The sequence below is a fragment of the Bos grunniens genome, chromosome 9 (assembly GCF_055505025.1).
Source record: "Bos grunniens cultivar Pamir isolate PY7600 chromosome 9, Bosgru_T2T1.0, whole genome shotgun sequence".
Lineage (NCBI taxonomy): Eukaryota > Metazoa > Chordata > Mammalia > Artiodactyla > Bovidae > Bos > Bos grunniens.
In genome coordinates, this window is record NC_141173.1 from 29,463,209 (window position 1) to 29,486,700 (window position 23,492).

Below are 23,492 nucleotides of genomic sequence, written 5' to 3' on the forward strand. Positions count from 1 at the left end.
AGTAGCATTTTGAGATAAATTCATTCTTAAGAGGTCTTTGAAAGAGTTATTCTTGGAAACTATCTCTAAGAATTATCTCTGAAGAGCAAACCAGCCAAGACTTCAAACTCAGTTCATCAGTAAAGAGGCTTAGGCTGAAATGCTCATCTCTGGTTTTCAAATTCCCCTTTACTAAGAGAGGCAGCCTAGCCTTGTTTCTCTTTCTCGTTGTTGTCATCACCATTTTGAGGATTTTTTTTTTTAATCCAGGTATATAGGTCAACTAGAAAAACCCATCGCTTTTCTAATTCATAATCTGTCTAGAATTGGAGAGCCATTTAGAGCAGGCCATTGCATTAAACTGTACAGACCGCACTTCATGACTGCAACCCAATACTCACAGTTGGATTTTAAAACGTTAACATCATTAAAGTACATAAGTAGAATAAAGGAAAGTCTTAATACACTTTTCTACAAAGATGTATTCTTCCCTAGAGTGTTGCTTAGTAGACATACTAAATTCTTTACATTTAGTTCAGTTCAGTTCAGTTAAAAGGCAGAGGAACCAGAGATCAAATTGCCAACATCTGATGGATCATGGAAAAAGCAAGAGTGTTCCAGAAAAACATCTATTTCTGCTTTATTGACTATGCCAAAGCCTTTGACTGTGTGGATCACAATAAACTGTGGAAAATTCTGAAAGATATAGGAATACCAGACCACCTGACCTGCCTCTTGAGAAACCTGTATGCAGGTCAGGAAGCAACAGTTAGAACTGGACATGGAACAACATACTGGTTCAAACAGGAAAAGGAGTATGTCAAGGCTGTATATTGTCACCCTGCTTATTTAACTTATATGCAGAGTACATCATGAGAAACGCTGGGCTGGAAGAAGAACAAGCTGGAATCAAGATTGCCGGGAGAAATATCAATAACCTCAGATATGCAGATGACACCACCCTTATGGCAGAAAGTGAAGAAGAACTAAAAAGCCTCTTGATGAAAGTGAAAGAGGAGAATGAAAAAATTGGCTTAAAGCTCAACATTCAGAAAACGAAGATCATGGCATCCAGTCCCATTACTTCATGGGAAATAGATGGGGAAACAGTGGAAACAGTGTCAGATTTTATTTTTGGGGGCTCCAAAATCACTGCAGATGGTGACTGCAGCCATGAAATTAAAAGACGCTTACTCCTTGGAAGGAAAGTTATGACCAACCTAGATAGCATATTCAAAAGCAGAGACATTACTTTGCCAACAAAGGTCCGTCTAGTCAAGGCTATAGTTTTTCCAGTGGTCATGATGGATTTGAGAGTTGGACTGTGAAGAAAGCTGAGCGCCAGAGAATTGATGCTTTTGAACTGTGATGTTGGAGAAGACTCTTGAGAGTCCCATGGACTGCAAGGAGATCCAACCAGTCCATTCTAAAGGAGATCAGCCCTGGGATTTCTTTGGAAGGAATGATGCTAAAGCTGAAACTCCAATACTTTGGCCACCTCATGCAAAGAGTTGATTCATTGGAAAAGACTCTGATGCTGGGAGGGATTGGGGGCAGGAGGAGAAGGGGACGACAGAGGATGAGATGGCTGGATGGCATCGCGGACTCGATGGACGTGAGTTTGAGTGAACTCTGGGAGCTGGTGATGGACAGGGAGGCCTGGTGTGCTAAATATATTTATTATTTAAAAGATGAATTAACTTATTTAAATATGCTTCACTTTAAGACATTACATTCAAGGCAAGAAGATTATGGACAGAACAAAAAAAGAGACAAAACTCAACGAAGATATATTTAATGTCAAAGTTATCTCCTTCCTTCCCCTTCTTGGATTTTAGAATGACTACATGTCTCACACGGAGGCCAGTGACATTTACTACTAGCCGAATTTACACTTCCTCTATCAGCACCTTGTTCATGTCAGGATTTATCTGGCTCAGAGGAAAAAGGCAGCTGCAATGGTGACTCACTAAAATGGTGATTCACAATTCTCAGGGAAGCAGCTGCTGCTAAAAGCTGTGCTTCACACATCAATCATTTGCTGATTGTCACAGCTAGTTCAGGCACATTATCTGCTCGGCCCACTGATTGTGTGGTTGTTGATATTTGCATCGCATTGCAGTGTTCCTGTTGTCATACCATGCTGCACTAGTTGAAATAACATCATCCTGTGGACCTTCAAAAATGAGAAAATCCACATCATCATGAAAATACAACCATCTCACGAAGGAGCCGATGAAAAGAGCAGTCATTCTAAATGCTAAGAGACTAGCTGATTTTCAGTAGTACGATTCTACCCACCTCTGCATTTCTCTGAGGGACTGACCTCAGTCAGTCACAGTCCAGCAGTATCGTAAGTGCCAGATTTGGGGTTATGGCTTGAGCGATGACCCCTCCTCCCCAAAGGAAATGTTGAAGTTCAAACCCCAGTACCTTAGACTGTGATCTTATTTGTAGATGTAACCAAGTTAAGATGAAGTCATACTGCTGTCGGGCAGACCCTTAATCCAATACAACCGGTGACCTTAGAAAAAGAAGGAAGGAAAAGGGAGGTGGCAAGACAGGGATAAATTAGGAGGCTAGGATTAACATACACACACTTCTATGTATAAAATGGGGCTTTCCTGGTGGCTCAGATGGTAAACAATCTGCCTGCAATGCAGGAGACCTGGGTTTGATCCCTGGATCAGGAAAATGCCCTGGAGAAGGGAATGGCTACCCACTCCAGTATTCTTGCCTGGAGAATTCCACAGACAGAGGAGCCTGGCGGGCTATAGTCTATGGGATCACAAAGAGTCAGACATGACTGAGCAGCTAACATGTATAAAACAGATAACCAGAAAGGACCTACTGTATAGCACTGAGAATTCTACTCAATATTCTGTAATAGCCTATATGGGAAAAGAATCTGAAACACACACACACACACACACATACATATATCTAAATTGCCATGCTATACACCTGAAACTTAAACAATCAGATCAGATCAGTCGCTCAGTCGTGTCTGACTCTTTGCAACCCCATGAATTGCAGCACGCCAGGCCTCCCTGTCCATCACCAACTCCCGAAGTTCACTCAGACTCACGTCCATCAAGTCAGTGATGCCATCCAGCCATCTCATCCTCTGTCATCCCCTTCTCCTCTTGCCCCCAATCCCTCCCAGCATCAGAGTCTTTTCCAATGAGTGTGAATCAACTACACTTCAGTTAAAAAATTTTTTTAATAGGGGGAAAATGTTAAGACAGAGACACAGGAGGAATGTCATATGAAGATGGAGGCACAGACTAAAGTAATGTATCTACAAGCCAAGGAATACCTGGGTCTGCCAGAGGCTGGAAGAGATCAGGAAAGATCTTCCCCTAGAGGCTTTGGAGGGAGCACAGTCCTGACAACACTGTGAAATAACAAATTACCAGTTTGTTGTATCGTGTTATGGCAGCCCTTTTCGGGCATCCATCTGGGGATAGTGAAAGACTATCAGCAGCTCCTAGAGGGTATGGTATAAAGTGTGTTGACTTAGGAAACAACAGTGATTTTAACGTTTTTTTCAAGCCACATTTACTCAGACTTTTCTCAAATTAAAGCATCCCTAAATTCGTAGATAACTGAGCATAAACAACATCAGGATCAGAATAACAGATTAAAAAACATAATATTGGCTTGAGATGAACCAAATATCCCATAACAGCTTGCATGTCTAGTGCTTCCTGGTATCTCATGACCTTTTGGTATTAACAGATATAAAGCTGTCACCATCTTTACTCATTCCTAGAAGTTCCAACACATGCAAAAGAACAAACAGATGCATTAGAATCATTACAGAACCTGTTTCCATAATGTTTGCAAATCAAAAGAAGTGCATAAGAAATGTGTATAATCAAAATAAGGAAAACAAGAAATATGCTTAAGAGATTGAGCCATTAAACTAAACCTTCATAATCTTGCTTAAGCTTTTAGCTTGTTGTTCAATTGTGTACGACTCTGTGACCCCATGGACTGCAGCACACCAGGCCTTCCTGTCCTTCACTATCTCCCGGAGTTCGCCCAATTCATGTCCATTGAGTGGATGATGCTATCCAACCATCTCATCCTCTGTCCCACCCTTCTTCTCTAGCCTGCAATCTTTCCCAGCATCAGGGTCTTTTCCAATCAATCAGCTTTTTGCTTCAGGTATTGGAGCTTCAGCTTAAGCATCAGTCCCTCCAATGAATATTCAGGACTGATTTCCTTTAGGATTGATGGTTTGATCTCCCTGCTGTCCAAAAGACTCTCAAGAATCTTCTTCAGTACCACAATTCGAAAGCATCAATTCTTTAGCACTCAGCTTTCCTTATGGTCCAACTCTCACATCCATACATGACTACTGGAAAAACTACAGCTTTGACTATACAGACCTTTGTCGATAAAGTGTTGTCTCTGCTTTTTAATATGCTGTCTAGGTTTGTCATAGTTTTTCTTCCAAGAAGCAAGCATCTTTTAATTTCATGGCTGCAGTCACCATCTGCAGTGATTTTGGAGAAAATAAAATCTATCACTGTTTCCACTTTTCCCTTATCTATTTTCCATGAAGTGATGGGACCACATGCCAAGATCTTAGTTTTTATTTTGGAAGGTAGTAAAACATAGCAAGCTAGACTCAGACACCTGTGAGTTATGCAACCTCCACTACTAACTAGTTCTGTGTCTGTAGGCAGGCTATATACCATCTCCAAACTTCAATTCAATCATTAGTAAATGAGCCTAATAATGTTACCAACTTTATAAAGAAACCATTCGGTAATTATCAGCAACTATTCCTAAGAGTCAGACACGACTGGGCGACTTCACTTTCACTTTTCACTTTCATGCATTGGAGAAGGAAATGGCAACCCACTCCAGTGTTTTTGCCTGGACAATCCCAGGGATGGGGGAGCCTGGTGGGCTCCCGTCTATGGGGTCGCACAGAGTCGGACATGACTGAAGCAACTTAGCAGCAGCAGCAGCATTCTTATTACCAAGGGCTTCCCAGGTGAAGAGGTAAAGGACCCACCTGCCAATGCAGGAGGAGCAAGAGATGCAGGTTCAATCCCTGGGTTGGGAAGATCCCCTAGAGGAGGAAATGGCAACCCACTTTAGTATTCTTGCCCGGAAATTTCATGGACAGAGGAGCCTGGCAGGCTATGGTCTATGGGGTCACAAAGAGTTGGATACAACTGAGCATACACATTCTTATTACTAATCTCAGTCTTAGCTAAATTTGCCACTTCACTCATGGAAGAGATATTCCTCCAGGCCTCTGCTTTCTGTTTTAAAACCAGAAAGAAACAAAGCCAGCTGCAAAATGGGTCAACTCTAAACAGTACCCATAATGCCATAGCCTCTCTTTCTACAACTAGACAGAAAGAGTAAATCCTTTGTAAATATTGTTGGTAAGAATCTTTCTAAAATGTGTTAATCCCTTTATCCCATTTGGTAAATAGAAGATACTGGACATGGCAGTATCTTTATACATCTTTCAGCCTCTTGCACTTTTTGAAGGTCCTTATTCAGAGTAGCAAATATTATTAGGATGATTTTTTATATAGTGCTTTAATATAGCAAAATAGTTTCTTGTAATTTACAAACTATGCTCATAATCCCCTTATGACATCATTTTATTTTTTTGCTTCACTATGCTTTACTTCCATATGCGGAATTTCAGGTAGCTAAAAGGCCAGCCATCAAACCCTAAGTCTCATTCTTGTCAAACTAAAATAAATGTCAAAAATACAGAAATTGATATTTTCAAAACCTCTTCCAAACTGTTAAATTTTTGAACCTAAGATAATTCAATGGGGGAACTGAATTTCTTTTCAGGAAATGGTGCCGGGACAACTAGATGCAAAAGAATGAAGTTGGATCCGTACCTCATACCACACACGGATTAACTTAATGAAAGTCACTCAGTTGTGTCGACTCTGCGACCCCATGGACCGTCCATGGAATTTTCCAGGCCAGAATACTGGAGTGGGTAGCCTTTCCCTTCTCCAGGAGAGCTTCTCAACCCAGAGATGGAACCCAGGTCTCCCGCGTTGCAGGAAGAATCTTTACCAGCTGAGCCACAAGGGAAGCCCTTGATTAACTTAAAATGGTGATAAATCTAAATGTAAGAGCTAAAACTATAAAATTTTTTAGAAGAAAATAAGAGTAAGGCTTCATGACCTTGGTTCAGGCAACAGACACCAAACACACCAGTGACAAAACGAACACAATGTTGCAAAGCAATTATCCTTCAATTAAAAATAAATATCCTTCAATTAAAAATTAAAAATAAATTCCCTGGTGGCTCAGTTGGTAAAGAATTTGCCTGCAATGCAAGGGACCCAGGTTCTATCCCTGGATCTGGAAGAGCCCCTGGAGAAGGAAATGGCAACCCAACTCCAGTATTCTTGCCTGGGAAATCCCATGGACAGAGGAGCCTGGCAGGCTACAGTTCATGGGGTCCCAAGAGTCAGACACAACTTAATGACTAAACCACCACTGCTACTGCTAAGTCGCTTCAGTTGTGTCCGACTCTGTGTGACCCCATAGACGGCAGCCCACCAGGCTCCCCGTCCCTGGGATTCTCCAGGCAAGAACACTGGAGTGGGTTGCCATTTCCTTCTCCAATGCATGAAAGTGAAAAGTGAAAGTGAAGTCGCTCAGTCGTGTCCAACTCTTAGCGACCCCATGGACTGCAGCCTACCGGGCTCCTCCGTACCATATATAAATTAAACTTCACCAAAATTTAAAACTTTTGTGCACCAAAAGACACCATCAAAAAGTGACAAGGTTACCCACAGAAGTGGAGAAACTATTTGTCAATCACATCTGATAAATGACTTGTATCTAAAGTATACAGGAATTATTAGAACTCAATCAATAAAAGATAACCCAATTTAGAAAATTGGCAATGGATATTAAAAGACATTTCTCCAAAGAAGGTATGCAAATGGGCAATAAGGACATGAAAAGATGCCTAACATCATTAGCTGCTAGAAGATGCAAATTAAAACCACATTGAAATACCACCTCACACCCACCAAGATGGCTATAATAAAAAAGATGGACAATGACAAGTGTTGACAAGGATGTGGAGAAACTGAAAGCCTCCTTCAGAATATAAATATAAATACAGAATATAAAATGGTGCAGCTTCATTGGAAAAAAGGTTGGCAATCCTTCAAATTATTAAACAGAGGTATGGTGGTGGCTCAGATGGTAAAGCGTCTGCCTGTAATGCAGGAGACCTGGGTTCGATCCCTGGGTCAGAAGATTCCCTGGAGAAGGAAACGGCAACCCACTCCAGCATTCTTGCCTGGAAAATCCCATGGTCAGAGTAGCCTGATAGGTAACGGTCCATGGGGTCGCAAAGAGTTGGACACCACTAGGAGACTTCACTTTTTCACTCTATGACCAGCTATTTTACTCCTAGGTATGTATATATACCAATGAATAATGAAAGCATGTATCTACACAAAAACTTTCACAGGAATAATATTTTAACACTGCTTCATAACAGTGTCCTTCATAATAGCCACAAAGAGGAAACAAAGTGGGTGTTCATCAACTGAAGAGTGTTTAAACATAATGTAGTGTATCCTTACAACACTGTATTATTTGGCAGTAAAAAGGAATGGAGTGCTGATGCATGCTACAACATGATGGACTTGGTAACATTACACTGAGCGAAAGAACACACATGTGTGGTTCTATTTATATAGAATATCCAATACATACAAACTTACAGAGACTAAGTAATTAGTGGTTTCCAAGATCTGGGGGGTGGTTTGGGGGGAACTGGGGAGCCACAGCTAATGGTTTAAGGGTTTCTCTTGCAGTGATGAAAATGTGACCATGGTGATAGTGAATGAATATACTAGAAACCATTGTAATGTGTTCCTTAAATGGCAGACTTTTATGGTACATGAATTATATGTCAATAAAGATTTTTTAAAGTAAATTTACTGCAAAACATTCTCAGAGGATGTTAATGTTCAGCGTGAATATGTGAAAGAGGACTAATATACAATATGCCAACCATGATTATCTATAGAGCAATCTACTGATAACAGCATTTTGAAAAACACATTGATAACAGATCCCAACTTGAGCTTGTTTTCTCTTTTCTAAACGGAGAATGTAGGATTAGGAGACCACTTTGTTGCATTTTCCATATTTTGTATATGTTCTATATTTTGATCATTCTTCTAAAATAGTAAGAGATGTCTATGAATATCCAATCTGCAAATATTAATGTTTCATATATAATGAATGGTAATAATATTGAATGCCAGAATATGTCAATCATTGAGATGTTCCCTTTTATTTATAACTCAGTTTCAGATCTCTTTTCTTGAAGAAGTCACAAATTTTTACATGAAAGCATGCTCCTTTTGGTCACTTATTAACTAACATACACAGTCATCCTTAGGACGATAAAACAGCACAGGAAGGTTGCCTCATCTTATTTTGACCAAGAATATCTGCCTAATGGAAGAGGAACTTTCTAGTGCAAGTAACCATGTGCTTATTTAATTCCAAGGTGTTCACGCCTTTTACGCCTTCAGTGATTACCACTGTAAACATAAAGCAAGCTCTCTGGGCCATGAAGTCTAAGCAAGGAGGATGCCAGAAGAATGCTACAGTTTAGTTTCTAAGCCTACAGCAGAATACAGAGCTACAGAAAGCTACAAGTGGCAGACGCCTTCGAGAAGAACATATTTAACTCATTAACCTCAGTCCTCTAATTTCAGAACTGAGGTCCTGTACACTGAGGCCCTGACTGAGTTGTCTGGATGGAGAACAGAGAAAGAATGAGGACCCAGGTCTTCTGAATCTTCCCCAGTGTTCTTTTACGTCATGCTGACTCTCAATGCATAATGCACCATGGGCTTCTTTGCCCTTGACTATGCTTCAGCAGCAATGAAGACGCATACAAGTATGATAAACGCACCGTGTTTATCATGGGCTCTCTTAGGCATGTCAGAGTCCTCTGAGTTCTGCTGTGTTCAGAAAACACCTGCAAATGATGCTGTGCTCAGCCTTCTCATTCATCCAGAACTGTGCCTGACATTTCCAACTCATTTGTAAAGGCAAACTAAAGAAGATAATTAATTTTCATGATCTTTCAGGACATTTTAACGTCATCCAGCTCAGGATAAGTGTTTTCACTTTTTATTTTCTTTTGTGCAGATCTTTCTATTGTTGACTGTCATTCTCTGTGCCCCTTTATATAAAAAGTTCTCATGTTTTATTTTTTTTCTTTGTGTCCTCTAAAGATAGCATGAGCACAAGTCTCTCAGCTAATAGATTTTCAAATTACTTCACTTTTGCATTTACAAATTTCCCCTTGCTACTTCATTAAATCAATGTTATTCACATAGACAACTTTACACCTAAAAAGTTTGAGACTGAGAGTTTATCAAATTAGACTTTTAAATTCTAGTTGAGAATGTCTCCTTTCAAACAGTGAGATTCATGCCATGAGTTTTAAGGATGTCAAAATAATATATTCTCCTTTATCAAGCTAAAACTTATTCAGTGATTGTGTGAAAATTAAATAAGTCCAATATATATAAATAAATCACATAACAGCAAAATGGTCTTGCAAAATTATTTCACACTTAGTTTAACTTATCGATAGATTCATCATTCACAATGTTTTTAAAAGCATAATTAAATTTTGCATGATCTCTGAAGAAAAAGCATGGTAAGGGTTGAATATCCCTGAGGCCAACAATTTTTGAAAATATGTACTAACTCTCTAGAAAATTTTACATTCATTCAAGTACTTTTTATGTATGTATTTAATGCCTCATTAATTTTGTTATGTAAATTAAGAGTAAATAAAATTCTAATAAGAAGTAGAGATCTTCAAACTTGATAAGCAAACAAATTATTTTAAAGTATTTAGAAACATCCATTTTCACATAAATTACATGAAAATAAAAAACATCTTTATTCACTTAAAAAGTCCATATGATTTCTATTTGGTAAAGTTAGTTTTTGTTCCTTAAGAAAAAAGGAACTTTTTAAAATTTTATTAAAGCTTTTATTTTAAAGTCTTTTTTAAAGCTTTTATTAAAAATATTAAGTAATTCAAGCCTACTGTTAGGCTATAATTCTGCTGTATTTCATATTATATCCCCAGCGTCTAGAAGAAAGCCTGACAAATAGTCAAATAGTAAGTCAGTGTTTAATAAAAATTTGTCAAATGAATGCCACATAAATGAATAGCTGTCACTGTTAATATAAAATCTAACATTACCAAAGGATTCAAATGTGCCAGGAACTATGCTAAACTCTATTTTGTTGGTTTTCATTCTCAGTCTTATTCGAGAGGAACCTCTGTCATCTCCATTTTATAGATAAGACTAAGTTCAGAAAGGTTAAGTAAATACCCAAGGTTAAGACTGCAAATTTAGAAGGTTTAAGGATTTAAAACCCAGTTCTCCCTCACTGCAGAGCCTTGCGTTTAAATCCCTATTCTATAATAAGAACAATAATACTAGCAGTGATATAATAATAATAATAATAATAATGCTGAGCCATTCCTGTATACCACACATCGTTTTAAGCCTTCACATAGGTTAAAATTCATTTAATCTTTACAACAGTCTTATAAATAAGATAATACTATCCCCAGTTCACAGATAAGCACATAGAATGTGTTATTCTGGTTCCCCCTAAATTATGTCCAATAATTATGCTTGTTTTTATCATGGCCCTTTTTGAGTAATAAACCAAAGAAAAAAAGGTATAGTTATGGTCTTCCTCCAGAAGTTTGTCTCAAGTCTTGCTTTGGTGGGACCCTGACTAAGGCATAAACACATAATAAAAATATCTTCTTCTGAGAAACTGAAATGTGCTAGGCAACTAATCCATATTATTATCAGAGTCCTCCTAACATTCTCAAGACAGATATGATTATCCTCACTTCATTGATGACAAAACTGAGGCTGCTAGAGATTGCCCAAGCCACAAGCTATCTATTGCCCAAACACACTATCCAATGACTACTGGTACTTCTCATTGTCTGGAGATAAAGATTTTCCTGGAGCTTTGGCAAACTAGAACTACCCCATCCTTGAACACTCTGCCAAAGCAGCCTCTTCTCTACATGCCTTACCACTGTGACTTCAATGATACATCAAAGCAATAAAGACAGAAAGGCCACATATCGCTGGAAAGTGAAAGTAAAAGTCACTCAGTTGTGCCCAACTCTTTGTGACCCCATGGACTATACATTCCATAGAATTCTCCAGGTCAGAATACTGGAGTGGGTAGCCGTTCCCTTTTCCAGGGGATCTTCCCAATCCAGAGATCGAACCCAGGTCTCCCACACTACAGGCAGATCCTTTACCTGCTGAGCCACGAGGGAAGCCCATATCACTGGGATTCTTCTCAATAGAGAACCCAGAATACTTTCTAAGTAACACATCCATTAATGGTTACCAGAATTTATTTTCACTCCTCCTTCTCACTGAATACAAACTCAGTAACATTAGTGCCTACAGCTTTGCATTTTTCATGTTGTATCACATGCAGTTACTCAAATTCACTTAAAGGAACACCTCATTATTTCTCACAACTTTTCTGAGAAAACAATACTGTCTTTGTTTTGTAGAGGCAAAGGCACAATCAAAATGAATACTGAGAACTTCCCTATTGGAGAGACCACGTTTCCTCCTGACGCTGTGTCTTCAGTGACCCCTGGTTCAGATTTAAGGTAAGAAGATGCAGCAGCCAGTGACAGTCCTGAGTCAGGTCTACCCTCGCCAAGAACACGAAGCTCTCCCCTGGCCTTAATTTAGAAAGAGCTCTGCACAGAAAGGGTCCTTAGGAGAACTAAGGAAAAGTCAAGCTTGAATTCCAACCTGGTTAAAATTCCACAGTGATGCGCACATTACACCGTAACAAGAGCAGTAATTGCTAGCTTGAAAAGAAGGAAAAATGAGTGTATAAATGAATGAAGGCAATTTGTGGAAAGTTAAAAAATAGGCAACTGGTTTTATTGCCCTCCAAGGGATAGTATTTAAGTCATAATCTTAAATCAGTCAGCCACTGAGCCAATGCATTTCCTACTCCAATTCAGAGTAATGCATAACCAAAACTTTTATATATCATTACTTCTCTGAATGTTAATTCGAATCCAACTCATCACTTAGTAAGAACTATTCGATTATCATAATTATATATAACTAATCCAGTACCCATATTTGCAAGTGTTATCAAAGCATATAAATGACTTCACCCAAACCACTTCTGCAAATATATTTAGTATTTCCTACTCGTTACTCCAGAACTAGACAAGACCAATCTATTCCAAAAATAATTTAGACCTGAAAAAGATTAATAGTACATAATATTCCTAATTACTCTTAATAAACAAATGAAGGTTCTAGCTGGGTTTTTCCTTGAAATTTGAATGAAATCTTAGTAAATTTAATTTTAACATATATTTTAATCAACATAAAGAACTTAATTCAGAGATTCAAGACAATGGAAGAGATTTAGAATTTACGCATGTTTCTTTAAGGTGAGCAAACACACCACTGCGTATTTGATATGTGACAAAGCTCTTGTCTTTAGTTATGTCCCTTAATTGCTCTAGCAAGAGCTGCATGGTTCATGGTGAAGCTGGACTGAGTGAACTTTTGATGACTGTATGAGTAACTGAGATGTGGCTGAAAGCCAATGTTTAAATTGAATTACTTTCTAATCTTTCAAAGCTAAGAAACACACAGCTGAAAAAAGCGCACAATAAATATCAATATAGTTTGCTGGAAACATCAGTGTAAGGAAGGTCCCAGAAGCTCTTCATTAACAAAGATGAAAAGGGAAGCAGATGAAGATACCCCCAAGCCACAGACAATCCAAATACCTCTGTAATCATGCTCTCACCAAATCCCCTCATTACCAATTCTACATACATCCTCAAAACTAAACCTAAATTAACCCCTAAACATCATCTTAACGTCACTGGTATCAATAAAAAGTAATTAAGGGAACTAACATAAATCATGACACTAGAGACGAATAGATGCTTTTTGGATGTAAATAATCACCAACATTTACTGCAAGCTGACTGCATAACCATTCTTAAGAAAACATGGAACTTCCTGAGCATTTTGGTGATGGTCATGAGAGATCCAATTAAACAGCTAAGAGCAGCAATTTTTTTTTAATAGTTTGATCTGCTAAACCCAAACTCCCAATCCATTCCTCCCCCTCCCACTTGACAACCACAAGCCTGTTCTCCAAGGTGGTGAGTCTGTTTCTGCTTCACAGATAAGTTCATCGGTGTCACATTTTTGATTCCACATAGAAGTGATATCATATGGTATTTGTCTCTTTCTGACTCAAGTTCTGAATAAAGGGTAAAGCCAAGAGCAATTACTGAAAGTCTTCTGATGGTCATTCATCCAATGGCTATGTACTGAGCAACGAGAAGCCAGTAGAGGGTAACGCGGTACACAGGAAAGACAAGATGCTAAAGCCAAAGGGGATATAGAACCCGTGGGTAATCAAACCCTTTAACTTACAGTTTTGATGAGGGTTCTGAAGGGGGAAAATAGGTTGTTAGCGAATAATTAGAACTCAAGGACGAGCTAAATTAGATGGAGAAATAGCCTCTCTATGGAGGTGAACCAGATGGAGCCGTACGTGGCAAACATACCAAGTGTGCCGCGGAGCAAACATGAGGGTCACTGGTGACCTTGTCGTCATGGATACAATGATTTACTTTTACTCCATGCCAGTTCTCCCTCAGTACCACACCTACAAGTTAGGAATGCCCTTGTCTCCCATCCCCTGGACTCCCGGAGTCCCAATTCCTCCTTCAACCTCTTTGCCCCTTCACCCCGCCCAGCTGGGTTTCTGCTGGCTGGCTGGATGTGTAAATGCGGAACTCTGTGGTTCCTGCTGCACTATGATGTCAGGGTCAGAGCAATGAGAACCAGCCACCTGACACACACAGAAACACATCTCAGCAGTGATAAGTTTGGCTGAAAAAGTTTTTCTTGCACTGGACAAATTTATTTTTCTCAAATTTAAGTATATTGTATTTAAAATCTCTTTAAGTAAACATACTTTTAATTTATTTCCCTAAAACTGATTCTTTCCAATTATTTCTGCTTAAAGTCTTAGCCTGCCTAAAATAAAAATGAGATTTATACTACTGTTATTATTCTTTAAGAGTGTTTAAAGTTTGATGGTATCCTGTCTATTACACTAGATATTACATTAGATGATATCCTATTACAATAATATTACAACACAATATTCTCTTATGTAAAATATTTATAATTAAAAAGGTGAACCAACCCAAGCCATATTTTTCTTATACATGATACAAATAAATTCAAAGTATTAAGAAGATATAAAAATTATTCTTCCCAATACTAATATCACAAGAGGGTTTGATATTAAAAAGAAATAAATAGATAGTGTAATGTATTCCAAAGGGTTGAGTAAATTAATACACAGAAAAAAATGTAAGCTGACATCTGACTTTAGAGTCTGTGGATAGAATATCAAAATGTGAGTTACATCCTTAAAATCTACAATCATTCAATGATGTCAGTTGGTATTCATGGTTCTCCTTAGCCTTGGTTCAAAATGTTGAACAAAGACTTTTAATAAATGCCTATTAATACAAAGAACATTCTAGAGGTAAATGGTAACTAGCATGGGTTTGTCCTTAGAATGTAAATTATGAAGCCACAGGTGAAGTATTAGAGGAAATAGAAGGAATGACAGCTCTCATCTCCACCCTAAGCACTATTTTCGTACATATTTTTATGTTCATGAAGTCACAGGAAGGGGAGACAGCAAGGAAAATACATCATTAAGTGCCTACCCTGTACCACACACTTTTCATGCACATGATCTTATTTCAACATAATGCTCTGAATCATATGCATTTTAGGAAGAAACCAAGGTTTAGAAAATGTTACTAACCTCTTAAGCTAGTAAGAATCCAAACCCTGGTCTGACTGACTCCAAAGCTCAACTTCTTTACATTACACCACACCGCTGGAGTAGAACATCAGGATGAGAGCTTGGGAAAGGCTGGGAGAGGAGACAGACGGAACTTGCTTGGCCTCAAGCACTAAGACTATCTGATCTAAACTCAGAGGTGACGCTTTGCTTACGATCAATGAAGACAGGGGAGAGGGAGGGTATTACTAAGCATTGTCAGGAAGACACTCCCACCCCAATTCATTTTTCCTTCCTTCAAATAATCCTTTCAAGTTGTATTAAATAGAATGCAGGGAGTTTAACACAAAGAAAAAAGTACATGTTCTGGAATCAGATTCCTCCTCCTCCATTCTCCCCACCACTCCTGGTTTGAATATAAAGCACCAGATAAATTCCCTTAGAGGAAAAAAAGTGAACATCTTAGTCACTCAGTCATATCCGGCTCTTTGTGACCTGGTGGAGTATAGCCTGCCAGGCTCCTCTGTCTGTGGCATTTTCCAGGCAAAAATACTGAGTGGGTTGCCATTTCCTTCTCCAGGGGATCTTCCTGACCCAGGGGTCAAACCTGGGTCTCCTGCATTGCAGGTAAGACTCCTTATTGTCTGAGCCACCAGGGAAGCCCAAACTGCCCTAGAGGTTTCTCACAAAAATCTCTCTCACAGTCACAGCTTGCACCTGAAATCTAGTCAAAGTAATTAACATCTTGCCCCTTGGCCACTAGAGCGTACATCAGTGAAGATGGCCCGATACACACCATTGTTCCAAGTAAACAATGAGCTTTGCCGAAGGCTGTACTCACCTGGAACAACCAATCCAGGAAGCTCTATCACTGTTTTCTGAGTAAAAAAAATATTCACTCAGGAATTCACTCCTTTCCCTCAGTAGAGATAGCATTTTAGTTACCTGTGAACCTAACATTTTTTAAAAAGTATATTTTAAACAACATATTAAGAATGCTCAGCTCTCCAGGGACAAGCTTTCTGGAATTCTCAAATTCTAGAACTCTTAGCTAAACAAAACTAAATTCCAAACCTGTTAGCAAAATCAGTCCCTCAATAGGCAACAATAAATGAACATAATAGAAAAGACTACTGGTCAGGTCCCAAAGATCAAGGCTTATTCCCTCTATTATGGATGTTTTAACAGTGTGCTAATTCAAAGACAATAAGAGCCACAGACCACAAATAAAATGATTTTCTGGAGGGTGAGAAAATCTGTTGAGAAAAAGCCACCACAGCTCTTTTTGCAAAAAGAAAAAAAAAAAGAATCACATCATGTTACTAAAGAGCATATTGTTGTAGCTACAATACTTCATTCTATTTTGGAGGATAAATAAATGACTAAAGAACAAACTACTACCTAGAACTTTTTCAAGATAAGAAGTTCTAGAGCCTGTGCTTGGTAATTAGCCATCTTCTCTACCTATACATTTTTTACATCTGCCTGTATGTGTGATGACTATGAGTCATCAATAATAAAACTGGACTGGGACTTTCCTGGTGGTCCAATGGTTAAGATTCTGAGCTCCCTGTGCAGGGGACTCAGGTTCTATCCCTAGCCAGGGAACTAGATCCTGCATTTGCAACTAAAGATCCTGCATGTTGCAACTATAACCTGGCACAGGCCACCCCCGCCCCCCCCCAAAAGAATAAAACTCGACTATTGGAATGGTCAGTTTTATGGGCCAGCTTGGTTAAAGTCCCCAGTTATTCAAGCAAACACTAATCTAGGTGGTGTTGTAGAGGAACATCTATAATCAACTGATTTAAGTAAAGGAGATTATCCTCAATTAATTTGGATGGGTCTGACCCAATCAGTGGAAAGGACAGAACAGTGGTTTTCCTGGGAAAGAAGAAACTCTATCTGTAGATTACAACTTCAGTTCCTGCCAGTTTCCAACCTGCCAACCTGACTTTTGAACTTGCCTAACCAGCTTCCAAAATCACATAAACTATAATCACATGAACTCTCGCTTGGTTAGTTGCTCCCAACTGTGCTATAGAAAGGGGTAGAAAAGGATGTAGTTAAGGCTTAAAATTTGCATGTACGTCTGCCCAGAAGGAACCCCTTATCTCCCCTAGCTGTAAGGTGGAGATTTCAAGCCCAGAATCTCAAGCTATAAATTGCTGAATTACAGCACAAATTGAATTCCCAACCTTGCAGATCATCTTTATTAAAGTGAGGGCACTGATTGGCAAGGAATAGAATCCTGAAAACTGAAATAGATACATCTGGGAAATCCCAATGAAGCAGAGGATTTCAGACCCCTAAATTCTACTGACTCATTCTCCAACAGAAGCCACCCTCTAGTCTGTGTGAGGTTAACCCCTGCTTTGATTGATGAACCTGTAAATAGTCTCTCCTGAGGCATCTGCCTTGCAAGACACTGCTAATTCTCCTCAGGACTTATCCCTGCACCTCGCTGCTTCTAGATTTATAAGTAGACTCATGTTCCAGAGGGCCTCAAAGGGTGAGGTACACAGTATGACCACTATGGAAGTGTGTTATACACCAAAAGAAATGCATGGTTTTTCCAACTTATTCCCCACAGAGAAATCTGGGGAACATGTGCAAAAAAGAATGGATATTAAGGGTGTTGGATAATTGCGGAAGGAATACAAAGTTGAGTAAGAATGAATTCATTGATATAGTCTCACTAAACAGAGATTCTGGATTCAGTGTTTTAGCTCAAGGGGCTAGAAAGGGGTCCAGCATTTTGTTTGGTTGGTTGAAACATGGGCCAACATTACATGAAGTCAAAAGACCAGAACTGAATGCCTTGGTATACTGTAGAATAAATGTCAAATAGCTTTATCATGTAAAACCTGCTTACCTACCCCTGGAGGCCAAAGGACATGCCTTTAACTGACTGTGAGAAATATATTTGTGAGAGGAGCCCCAGCATCCTTGGAAAACTCTGAGGTCACTCTTTTCTACAGGTCAGAAATTATAGTGGGAACTGCTGTCACTGAACTTGGATCCCTAAATACAATGGGGAAAAGTGGCGGCACTGAATCACCAAAGACAGACGTAACTGCTCTCATGACAGAGCCAAAGCAGTAATCACAACGGTCCTGCAGAGACACTATAGTGTTGGCTGCTTGATCCTGGTGTCCCCAGAAAATCAACAGATGGTAAGCTAATAAATTCCACTTGATCTGTGTAAGGATAAAATTTCTAGGACTAACGAACAGAGGTCTATCATGAATCATCAAAACAGTTACAACCTCTCCATCAGTTTTCAGTTCCTAGGGGTTCTTGAATCCATTGAGTGAAGGGGAGATTAACTCCCCTTGAGCACTTGCTGTACTCCCAATCACATTGTTGATCTTTCTCCCAGCCTTCTTTTATGAGCACCAGCAGCAGGCAGAGACGCTGCTTGGAGATCTGGCAGGCCCTGACAGGTGACTCATAATGCAAACCCTGAGGCTTTTGGAACAAAGCCCTATCTTCCTCTGCAGGTTATCTACTCTCTTTTTGAGAAACAGATTTTGGCTTGCTACTGGGCCATTGTAGAAAATGAATGTTTAATCATGGTCCAGCAACTTACATGAGATCAGAGCCACCCTTCAGGAACTACATGAACTGGTTTCTGTCTGATCCACCAAGCTGTAAAGCTGGGAGTGCATAGCAGCATGTCGATACCAACTGGAAGAGGTACATACGAGACTGGGCTCAAGCAGGCCCTGAAGACATGAGTAAATTACACAAAGAAGTGGTCCAAATGTCTATGGCCCCTACTCCTGCTACATCGTCTATGCTTCACTGGTCTGTATCTATTGCCTCATGGGGAGTTCCCTAAAACTTGTTGACTGAGGAAGAGAAAACCTGGGCTTGGCTTACAAGTGGTTCATATGATATGTGGGCATCAAAAGTGACCACCTGTTGCACCACAGCTCCTTTCTAATACATTTCTGAAGAACCATGGTTGAAAGGAAGTCTTCTTAGAGAACAGAACTTTGGACAGTGCTGCTAGATGTTCATATTGTTTGGAAGGAGAGATGGCCAGAGGTATAAAACTATACTGGTTCATAGGCTGTGGCCAATGGTTTGACTGAACAGTCAGCAATTTGGAAAGAAAATGATGAGAAAATCGGTAGAAGGTAATCTGGGGAAAAGGTGTATCAACAGACCCCTCTGAATAGGCAAAGATGTGTCCCATGTGAATGTTCACCAAAGGGTGACCTCAGCAGATGAGGATTTTAATAATTAAACAGCCAAGAGGACCTATTATTCCATGGATCTGTGTCTCTTTTCCCAGCCATTACTGTCACTGCCCAAAGGGTTCATGAACAGTGACCATCAGGGCAGAGGGAAAAATTATACATGGGCTCAGCAACATGGAATTGAACTCACCAAGACTACCCTGGCTATAGCTACTGCTGAGTGCCTAAGCTTTCAGTAGCAAATATAACACTGAGTTCCCAACATGGCATCATTCCCTGGGATGATCAGCCAGCTATCTGGTGGCAGGTTTATGATACTGGACTTCTTCCATCATGGATGAGGGGGTGCTTTCTTCCTACTGCAACAGACACTCTGGATATAGAGCTGCTTTCCCTGCAAGCAATCCTTCTGCCAAAACTACCACGTGTGGATGTACAGAATGCCTTATCCACCATCATGGTATTCTACATGGCATTTTTGTTTCTGATCACACTTCACAGCAAATGAAGTCTGGCAATGCTCATTCACTGGTATTACAATTTTATCCATCATCCTGAAGCAGAAAGCATGACAGAACAGTGGAATGGCCTTTGAAGACTCAGTTACAGTGCTAGCAAGTTGGCAGTAGGTGCCAAGGCTCCAGGAAGAGATTATAAATACTATAAATCAGCATCCACTGGTGTGATACTGTCTCCCCTAGCCAGGATTCATGGGTCCAGGAATCAAGGGGTAGAAATGAGAGGGACTCCACTCAGTATTATCCCTAGTAATCTGCTAGCAAAACCTTGCTTCCCATCCCTGTAATCTGTTGTTTTGCTGGTCAAGAGGTCTTAGTTTCAAAGAGAAGAGTTCTTTCACCTGGAGACACAGCAACGATTCCACTGAACTGAGTAAAAGCTGCCACGGGTCACCTTGGGCTCCTCAGGTCTCTGAATCAACAGGTAAAGAAGGGAGTTTCTATATTGGCTGGAGTGATTGATCCTGATTATGAAGGGGCAGTTGGGCTGTGCTACACAATAGAGTAAGAAAGAGTACGTCTGTAATACAGGAGATCCCTCAGGGCATCTCTTGTTACTATCAAGTTCTGTGATTAAGGTCAAGAAAACCACAATTCAATTCACAAGCCAATGAAAAAACCATAAAACAATAATCAGTGGCTCAGACTCTTTAGGAATGAAGGTTTGGGTCACCTCTCCGGGCAAAGAACCAGAAGGGGCTGAGGTACCTGCTTGAGGGCAAAGGAAATAATGGAATATACGCATGGAGTAGTGGCAGAAAGGAGTTATACACACCAGCCAAGACCGTGTGACCAGTTTCAGAAATAAGGACTGTTAAGTTACTCGTCTTCTTCATTTTTCTATTATTTATGTTTGTCTGTGTGCCTCAAATATTTGTTGTTTTCTTCCCTCTCAAGTGCTTGTCTTCTAATATAAGATATATTAATAATAGGTAACTTTATATCACGGTATTTAAGTTATGGTCTATAAGAAGAGTGAACCCCCAGGGACCTTGCCCCTCTCCTGGGGAAAGGGTTAGCACACTTTCAGTTATACACAGTATAGCTCATGTTAGGCATAAGTATGACTTTGTTGTTGTTATTTATTTTGATATTAAGTATGATTTAAGGAAATGTGTCTGCATGTCAAGTTGACAAGGAGTGAACTGTGATGATCAGTTTAGGCTGTGATCCCCAGTTATTCAATCAAACACTGAATGAGGTGTTCAGTTCAGTTCAGTCACTCAGTCGTGTCCGACTCTTTGCAACCCCATGAATCGCAGCACGCTCGGCCTCCCTGTCCATCACCAACTCCTGGAGTTCACTCAGACTCATGTCCATTGAGTCAGTGATGTAATCCAGCCATCTCATCCTCTGTCATCCTCTTCTCCTCCTGCCCTCAATCCCTCCAGCATCAGAGTCTCTTCCAATGAGTCAACTCTTCGCATGAGGTGGCCAAAGTACTGGAGTTTCAGCTTCGGCATCATTCCTTCCAAAAAAATCCCAGGGCTGATCTCCTTCAGAATGGACTGGTTGGATCTCCTTGCAGTCCAAGGGACTCTCAAGAGTCTTCTCCAACACCACAGTTCAAAAGCATCAATTCTTCAGCACTCAGCCTTCTTCACAGTCCAACTCTCAAATCCATACATGACCACTGGAAAAACAATAGCCTTGACTAGACGGACCTTTGTTGGCAAAGTAATGTCTCTGCTTTTGAATATGCTATCTAGGTTGGTCATAACTTTCCTTCCAAGGAGTAAGCTTCTGGGAGGGAATTTTGTAGATGTGATTAACATTTACAATCAATCAATTTAAGTAAAGGAGATCATTCTCAAGAATCTGGATAGGCCTGATTCAATCATTGGTTGGTGTTGGTTGAGTCTTGTCAGACTGTTGAGACCCCACACACGGATTGTACCCTGCCAGGCTCCTCTGTCCATGGGATTCTCTAGGCAAGAATACTGGAGTGGGTTGCCATTTCCTTCTCCAGGGGATCTTCCCAACCCAGGAATTGAACCTGAGTCTTCTGCGTTGCAGACAGGATTTTTTGACTGAGCTGTGAGGAAAGCCTGATCCAATCACTGGAGAGGTCTTCAGAACAGAACTACTTTCCCTGAGGAAGAAGCAACGCCACTTGTGCCATTAGCTTCTGCCCTAGAGTTTTCCAGCCTGCCCTTCCTGCCTTAAGATTTCAGGCAGCCTCCACAAATATTTAAGCCAATCTCTTGCAATAAGTCATACTGGTTCTGTTTATCTGGAGGAACTCTAATATAATTATGTTCAAATTATGAAGGCATGTAAGTGAGACATATTAAAATGATTTCCACTTAAAAAATTCCATTAAAAAAGGGAACCTTGTTATTCATTGTGATTCCCAAGGGTGTACCAGAAATTCAGTGTTTCTATGAATATGGTAGAAATTAAGATATGTAACTAAAACCCTGTTATAAGTAACTTCCCCCAAAGACACTGAGAAAGTCAGAATTTTAAGCCAGATTTCATAACAACCAAGTTTATCCTGACCTTAATTACATAAATTATTTGATAAATAAATGCTTAGTTTCTCTAGACAATACTCAATATCACAAAGAAAGTTATAGAATCATGGATTTTCTTCAATTGAAAACACTACTTGGAGAAACAGTGATGAAGCTTTGGAATTTCATAATAACCAAGTGAATACTTTTTAAAAGTGGACATCAGCCTAAGATTTAACTGAAAACAAAAGGAACAGGAATGCTTGGATTATGTTTTATCTGAGGATTTTTTCCTTTAATCACAAATATGTCAGTAGGCGTAAAATCTAGATCAAAAGCACAAAGCTGTTAAAAGATAAGACACAGGTCAAGAATAAAAATTAAATTGTTCTCCCTGATTCCTTGGAGGTGGAGGTGTCCGTTTGATGCAGAGCATTCCCAAGTAACGTAAGAAGGTCTGAAATGACCCCCAGGGAAAAGGCCAGGTAACACTCCATGTCATTATAAGGAAATTAATTTCAGCAGCTTCCACGCCCTTTCCTCCTCCATTTCAAGCAAAGCTCAGCCAGAAACAACCGCTTGCTTGCTAATCCTCTCATTTTATACTCTTTTCTCTGAAAACTTCCTCCTTAGGATAAATCCAAGAAGAGTAGGAAATAACAACCCCTTTTGTATGCTGCACTTAAGCTCCATGTGAGCAGTTTCAACTGCAAGGAATTCATTCTGATTTGAAAGTTACTGCAAGCCTTATAAAAGAAAGAAAGAATGAAAACAGGTAAGGCAAATTGTCAGGGAATGTTTAACAGGAGGATTTCTATGTGCTGTTTCCCCTAAATTCTCTGTTCTTATCAGTTCCTATTCTGAGAACGAGTAGAGCTGCATGCAGCTCCCAGGACTGAGATCATGAGAAATGGTATCTGCTTGGATTCCTTTCAGTAACTCCCTTCAGTGACTCCTTTCAGCGTCAGCGACCTTGTATGTATTAGACTACCCATATTGTGGCTATTGATAAAATTTCATCCTGTGTAATAGCTGAGTAATCATCTTAATAAAGATATATAAGCCTGCATTTATGCTAATAAAATACCTTTGCTCCATCAGAGCTTGGGTCCCCGTGTCTTACTTTCTTTCTTCCTTTCTCTCTCTCTCTCCCTCCCTCTGGCTCTCTCTTTCACCTTTTTATCGTGGACTCCTGATCACCAGGTTCCGGTCCATTAAAGGACCCCAACAGCGAATTAAATCACAGGTGACTTCTAATTCATTAGCAATAAAGCACAATTGAGTAATTAACACATTTGTGTTTTTCATTTTTCGAAAGACAGTCACATGAATCTATACTAAGGACGATCAAAGGCAGCATCTAAAAAGACTGGCCCCATTCCCTACTC

General features: G+C 39.7%; 1 protein-coding gene and 1 long non-coding RNA gene across 13 annotated transcripts in view; one reads left to right on the forward strand and one right to left on the reverse strand.

Moving 5' to 3' along the window:
• The window catches only part of PKIB (cAMP-dependent protein kinase inhibitor beta), a 122,293-nt gene that overhangs the window by 58,220 nt on the left and 40,581 nt on the right, over positions 1 to 23,492 (reverse strand). For 3 of the 12 annotated variants that reach the window (XM_086317099.1, XM_086317095.1, XM_086317094.1), the window contains exon 3: positions 2,413 to 2,503. The exons of 7 other annotated variants lie outside the window; for them this stretch is intronic. The gene's annotated coding sequence lies outside the window, so the exon portion shown is untranslated. Of the gene's footprint in view, positions 1 to 2,412; positions 2,504 to 14,943; positions 15,699 to 23,492 lie in introns of those variants that run through there. 2 more of the 12 variants (XM_086317101.1, XM_086317104.1) reach the window with 2 other exon arrangements.
• On the forward strand, positions 22,738 to 23,204 carry LOC147365732 (uncharacterized). Its single transcript, XR_015132695.1, has 2 exons — positions 22,738 to 22,879; positions 22,957 to 23,204. It is a non-coding gene; the product is annotated as an uncharacterized LOC147365732 (long non-coding RNA).